Below are 7,046 nucleotides of genomic sequence, written 5' to 3' on the forward strand. Positions count from 1 at the left end.
CTGATATGGATTTTTTTTCCTTGTTAAAGGTGCACTGAGTTCAAAGCAAAGGCATTTAATAAAATATAATTTTCAGCTATTCAAGGGATTTGTGATCTCCTCTATGTAGATTCCACTGGTCCTATCAAACCTGCATGACTGTTGTCTATCCATGTCCCCCCATCAGTTCATCACAGGGCATCTGCTCTGTGTTTAGGGCTTTCCTCACTTTCTCTTGATGTTGTGAGCATGCCAGTGGAGCACATGCACCATCAAATGGTTGTCCTTGGCTCTTGCCATGTGACTAATCTGTCTTTTTTAATCATACTTTACTTCAATAACATCCATTATTCCCATTCTTCTTCATAGTTCCTTATTTATTATATGGTATGGCCTCCTCAGTCACCTTGTGTTTCTCCATTGCTGTCTGAGTAATGCTCAGTTTTAATTCTTCAGAGACTCATGTTCCATGACTTGTGGACATACAAAAACACTAGTAGGATACTAATAATTTAAAAGGTAGACCTTCATTTTAGGGAGAAATTTGGGGACATTAAAGGAGTGCTGTAACTTCCCATAGGCAATTTCGTTCCATTTAACTTTGAGAACAACTCATTCATCAATTTTGTTTAAGGCACATAAATTTATGGATGATCTGCAAGTTGTCCATATAATTCAGGAGTTCTTAACGGAGTTTATCGACTCGCTTTTAAAATCATGTTTTGATAACTGAATTTCAGTGTAATTGAATGTATTTTAGTTTTATACATCAAAAAAAAAAAAAAAACCAAACTAACATTATTCTGAGGAAAAACACTGCCTAAGGGATCTATGACAAAAAAAAAAATCTTACCCCCCTGGCTTAGACAAAGTGATGTGTTTACAGAGGAAGAGGGGGAAAACCAAATTTTTGAGAAAAACAATTATTAGAGACAAATTAGAGACCTAACTCTCATAACTTTAAAAATGAATGTATTAAATAATAGAATATAATGAAAAAAGTGACAGATTGGATCAGAAAAGAAAACCCTGCAACCTACTACTTATAAGAAATGCATTTTAAAAACAAAGATATATATAAAATAAAAATGAGGGACTGGGGAAAAAAAGGAATATTCATTGGTCAAATTTTTAAAAAGCAGTAGTTGGCAATCATGCTATCAAAGCAAAAAGCAAACATTTACAACATAAAAAGGAATAAACAAGGAAACTAAATTATAATGAAAGGAACCAGACAATGAACCAACATTAACATTAAATTGATAGGCTACAAATAAATGTCTTAACATCTAAATTCATAAAAGAAAAATTAATCAAACTATAATAAGACATAGTAATGCATAGTGGCAGGAGATTTCAATGTCCCTCTCTCAATTTTGGATAAGTTCAACAGAAAGATAAATAAAAAGGAAAATATAGAATTAAAAATTTCTAGAGGAACTAGAATGAAAATATTTATGGCATTTTTACATTGGGACTGCTAAAGAATATATATATATATATATTTTTTTTTCAGCACTGCATGGAACTTTTATAAAAACTGATCTTGTATTAGGGTACAGACATATTGTGAACAAATGTAAAAAGTTATAAATAATAAAACACATCCTTTACAGACAATGCAAATTTCATACAATGAAAATCATAATCAGCTCAGGGAGTAAAAAAAAAAAAAAGACAGACCCAAGGAGACTTAACAATGAAACCCTAAATAACAAGTGGGCAAATTGAAGAATAAATCATAGAAACAATAATTATGGGAAGGAAAATTATAATGATGAAACAACATACTAAAATTTCTGGGACTCAACTAAGATTGTCTTCAGCAGAAAAATCATATCCCTACAAATATATATTAATAAAATAGAAAAGAGAGGTTAATGAACTGAATATGCATCTTAAAAACTTAGAGAACCAACAAATAGACCTATAATGAGCAAGAAAAGAGATATTAAAAATTATAGTAGAAACTAAAAAACAGTAGAAATGATAAGCAAAGCTAATAGCTGGTTCTTTGAAAAGACTAACAAAATTGATAAGCTTGTAGACAAAATGATTACAAAGAACAGGAAATAAAATAAACAAAATAGCAAACAAACAAGACGGCATCCCAACAAAACCAGAAGAAAAATTATCAGAACCTACTATGCATAGTCACATGTTAACAAGACTGAAAATACAAAAGAAAAAGAGGAATATTTTCAAAAACAAAGTACTCAAACTAAGAGAAAACCAGATAGAGATATTTTAAAAATCTACTTGCAAAAAAAAGAACTAGAACTAGCAGTAGCTACCAAAAGAAAAAACTCCTGGTTCTGATGAATCCACAGGAAAACTCCATCAAACATATAAAGAAGAGTGGATACTAATACTATACAAATTATTGTCAAAAATTGAGAAAGAAAGCACCCCGCCAAATTTCTTCTCTCTCTGCTTTTTGGAAGGGCAATTAGGGTTAAGTGACTTGCCCAAGATTGCACAACTAGTAATTGTTAAATGTCTGAGGCTGGATTTGAACTCAGGTCCTCCTGACTTAGGGCTGGTACTTTATTCACTGAACCACCTAGCTACCCACCACCAAATTTCTTTTATGAGATTATTTAGTTTTAATTCCTAAATCAAAAAATAAAAAGTCATACAAGAACTATTGACCAATATCATTAAAAAATGTCAACTCAAAACAATTTAAAATAAAATGTTGTCAAACAGATGCAGTGATTCATCCAAGAAATCATTCATCATAAACAAGTTGGATTTATACTGGGGATGAAAGGATGGTTTGACATTAGGAAAATAATCAATATAATTAATCATTAAAAACAAATAACACCCCGAAGTACATGCTTTATCTCAAAAGACACAGAAAATGTCTTTGACAAAGTACAACACTCATTTAAGCTTTTAAAAAAAAAAAAGCAAAATGCCTACAATGTATAGGTATGGGGAACTTTTTTTAACATCATAAAAAGCATCTGCCTAAGGAGCACTAATACGTTGTTGGTGAAGCTGTGAAATGCTACAACCATTTTGGAGAGCAATTTGGAATTATGGAAATGAAATAACTAAAATGTTTAAACTCTTTGAACCAGCAACTTATTACTGGACTTTACCCAAAGTAAGTCATCAATAAAAAAAAATCTCCACATACTCCAAAATATTTACAGTAGCACTTTTTGTCATAGCTAAGAATTGGAAACAAAATACATGCCCATCGATTGGGGAATGACTAAATAAATTGAGGTGCATGAATGTAATTAAATACTACTGTGCCGTAAGAGATGATGTGTGTGATGAATATAGAGAAGCATGAAAAGATTTATATGAAGTAAGCAGAACCAAGACAACAATATACCGAGTAAGAACAGCAATAAAAATGGAAAGAACAATAACACACCAAGAACATCAAAAGTAAATTTAACAAAATTGTAAAGATCAAGTGTGATCTGAATGAAGATATATGAGAAAAGAATTTAAACCTACCCCTTCATAAAGGTGGAAGTTGCACAGGTGTTACATATGACACATGTTTTTGGATTTTCTCAATGTATCAATCAGTTGTGCTGACTTTTTTTTCCTCTCCAACCTCCCCCTCCCCCCCATATTGGATGACTTTTGGGGAAGGAGAAGGAGAGGAAACCATGGAAAACAATGATGATGTAAGAAAGAGAAAACATCAATAAAAATTCTTTTAAAAATAAAAAAGAAATTAAAACGTATAAATCTAAAACCAAAATCAAGCATTATATGCAATGGTGACACACTAGAACCTTCCCCAATAAATGTAAGAGCAAAACAAGGATGCCCATTTTCCCTACTATAGTTTGACATAATTCTTGAAATACTAGCAATAAAATAAGAAAACAAAATTAAGGACATAAAGAAGTAAAGAGGAGATAAAATTATCCTTATTTACTGGAAAATCTTAGATATAAAAATCCTAGATATAAAAAAATCTTAGATATAAAACAGGATGGTTTACTTAGAAAATCAGCAAAGACACCAATTGAGACAATTAATAGTTTTAGCAAAGCTGTAAGCTACAAAATAAGCCTCAAAAAATCAATAGCATTTCTATATAAGATTAATGAAATTTCAGAATCAATAATAGAAAGGGAAATCATTTCAAATAACTCACAAAATGCACAAAGTATTTGGGCTGCCTTTGAAGTCTTAGTGTCTTGGATCACTGGAAGGTGGGGGATGTTTGGATCTTCTTCTTTTTATGGCTATGGACACCCTTCAGCACTGCCTTCTTGGCCTTCAAGGCCTTGAACTTGGCTTCTGTCTTGGGGAGGACAACGGCTTCCTTCTTTGCCTTTGGCACCATGTTGGGGGAAAGGGTCAACCAATGATTTCTTAACTGCTGAATCTTAATCCTTGCCTTTTTTTTTCTTTTTGGAGGGCAGTTGGGGTTAAGTGACTTGCCCAAAATCACGGCTAGTAAGTGTGTCAAGTGTCTGAGGTCGGATTTGAACTCAGGTCCTCCTGATTCCAGGACCGGTGCTCTATTCACTGTGCCACCTAGCGGCCCTTAAATATTTATTGGCTGACAGAATATTTTTTTCTTTTTCTTTTTCTTTTTTTTTGCCTTTTGGAGGGCAATTGGGGTTAAGTAACATGCCCAAGGTCACACAGCTAGTTTTTTTGTACTAAGTGTCTGAGGCTGGATCTGAACTCAGGTCCTCCTGACTCTGGGGCCCATGCTTTACTAACTGTGTCACCTAGCCACCCCAATCCTTGCCTTCTTGATCTGTCTGTAGTATTTGACATTGTCAAGTCAACCTCCTTCTAGGTACTCTCTTCCTGAGTTTTTGTAGCACTGCTCTCTCTTGGTTCTCCTTCCGTTTGTCTGTCTGCTCCCTTGTAGTCCCCTTTGCTGGATCATTATCTCTGTGTGTGTGTGTGTGTGTGTGTGTGTGTACTCCAAGGTTCTATCCTGTTCCCTCTTATCTTTTTTTCTTTCTTGGTGACTTCATCAACTTCCATGGGTTTAATTATCAGCTCTATACAGATGACTTTCATACTTGTCTATCCAACCTTAGTTTCTCTCCTGAACTACAGTTCCCTAAATGCTAAATGACTATTGGGTATTTTGAACTAGATATACAATAAGCATCTCAAACTAAACATGCCCAAACTGAACTCAGATTCTTTTCCCCTAATCCTATAACAGTTCTGAATTTTCTTAATACTTTTGTACCACTATGCTTACCATCACCCAGATTTACAACCTGGACATTACTCTCTATTCTTCATGCCCACTCACCCTACATATCAAATCTAATGGCCAAATCTTCATTTCTAACTGTCCAACATCTCATCCTCTCTCCATTCACAAAGTCACTTCCCTAGTTCAGTTTCTTATCTCATCTTACCTTGCAAAAGCTTCTTAATTGATTTCCCTGCCTCAAGTCTCTCTGAACTCCAATGAATCCAGCACACTACAGCAATAACACTTTTCCTAAAGGGCAAGTATGACTGTCATTCTCATATTCAATAAATTTCACTGGCTCCATATTACCATTGGAATCAAATGTAAGCTCTCCTTTTTAGTATTTAAAACTCTTCATGAGGCAGCTAGGTGGCACAATGAATAGAGCACTGGCCCTGGAGTGAGAAGGACCTGAATTCAAATCCACCCTCAGACACTTGACACACATACTCGCTGTGTGACCTTGGGCAAGTCACTTAACCCAAAAAGAATTTTTTTAAACGCTCTTCTTAACTTGCCCCCAACCTACTATTTCAGCCTTCTTACACATTACTCCTCTCTATGCACTCAGCAGTCTAGCCATCCTGGGCTACTTGCTGCTCCTTTTACAAGAAACCCCATCTCCTCTGTCTGTGCCTTGTGCCTTCATGCCTGGAAAACTCTGTCCTCATTTCCACCTCCTATAATCTTTGGCTCTCTTCAAGTACTGCCTTCTGCCTGAGACCTTCCCTTGTCCTGACTTCTTGTGCCTTCCCCTCCAAGGTTACCTTGTATCGACTTTGTACGGACTTGCATTTTATATTGCCTCCTTCCATTAGAATGTAAGACCCTGGGGGGCAGGGACCCTCTTTATTTCCCTAGCTCTTAGCACGGTGCCTGGCATATAGTAAATGTTAAATAAATGTCTGCTTGCTTGCTTAGTTGACTGACAGTGGATTTTTGTGCTTTCTACATCTTCAGTCATTTGTGTGATGGTAAAGATGTGGCATACTCTGGAATATTCGTTCTGAAAGCCTGCCTGTTCTTCCTAATCTAATCTTCCTAATCATCTAGGATGTCCTTGATGAATGCATATATTATTCTCATAAAAATTTTATATAGATGGGAAAGCAGGCATATGAAATAGCATAGTAATATTAAAAACCACAGAAAATTCTCCCCATAAACCTAGAGCTCTCTTACAAATACACATACCTTTAGTGGGAACAGGGAGCATGCTTAGGATTTGCTTATGGGACACATACACATGGGGAACATATGGGATCAGGGCACCTGGTATGGTACGCTCAGGGTAACCATGTGGCCAGGGTCTACATGTAGAGGGCTAAGCCATGTCTCTGGTGCTACAGAACTGCTGATGCCATGTAGTAATGTGATCACACTGCTCTCTGCTGGATCTGCTTCCTGCGGGGCACCACTCTCTGTGACTCCAGATGTTCTTCAGTTATCAAGCTGTCTTCAAGCTCCCCTGCTATTCTGTCCACCATGCACTAGGGGAACGCCATGGTTAGGCTCATAAGCCTTTTCTCTAAAGGAGAGAGGCCATGATTATTTCAGCCAACACCTATGAACTACTTAGTCAGGCTGCCCCACCGAAGGTCACAGATACTTAGACTCTTTGAACTCAACTCCTCTGACTTCCTCAGTTCAACTCTTATCTGTTATGGTAAGAAACCTATTTAGTTCTTATTCCTATTTTTTTTTTAATCATACCCATTCTGGCTGGGGCAACTATTCCCAGGGCTCTACTTCTTTAAACTGAAAAGTAATTGAGTGATACCGTGGTGAGGAAACTGCTCTCAGCCTCCCCCATCATGCTCTTCTGTTCTACGAAAATTACAAAGGCTGGGCTGGT

Source organism: Petaurus breviceps, unplaced genomic scaffold, assembly GCF_028583685.1.
Source record: "Petaurus breviceps papuanus isolate PSGF00001 unplaced genomic scaffold, PetGlider_PUasm1.0 171, whole genome shotgun sequence".
NCBI lineage: Eukaryota > Metazoa > Chordata > Mammalia > Diprotodontia > Petauridae > Petaurus > Petaurus breviceps.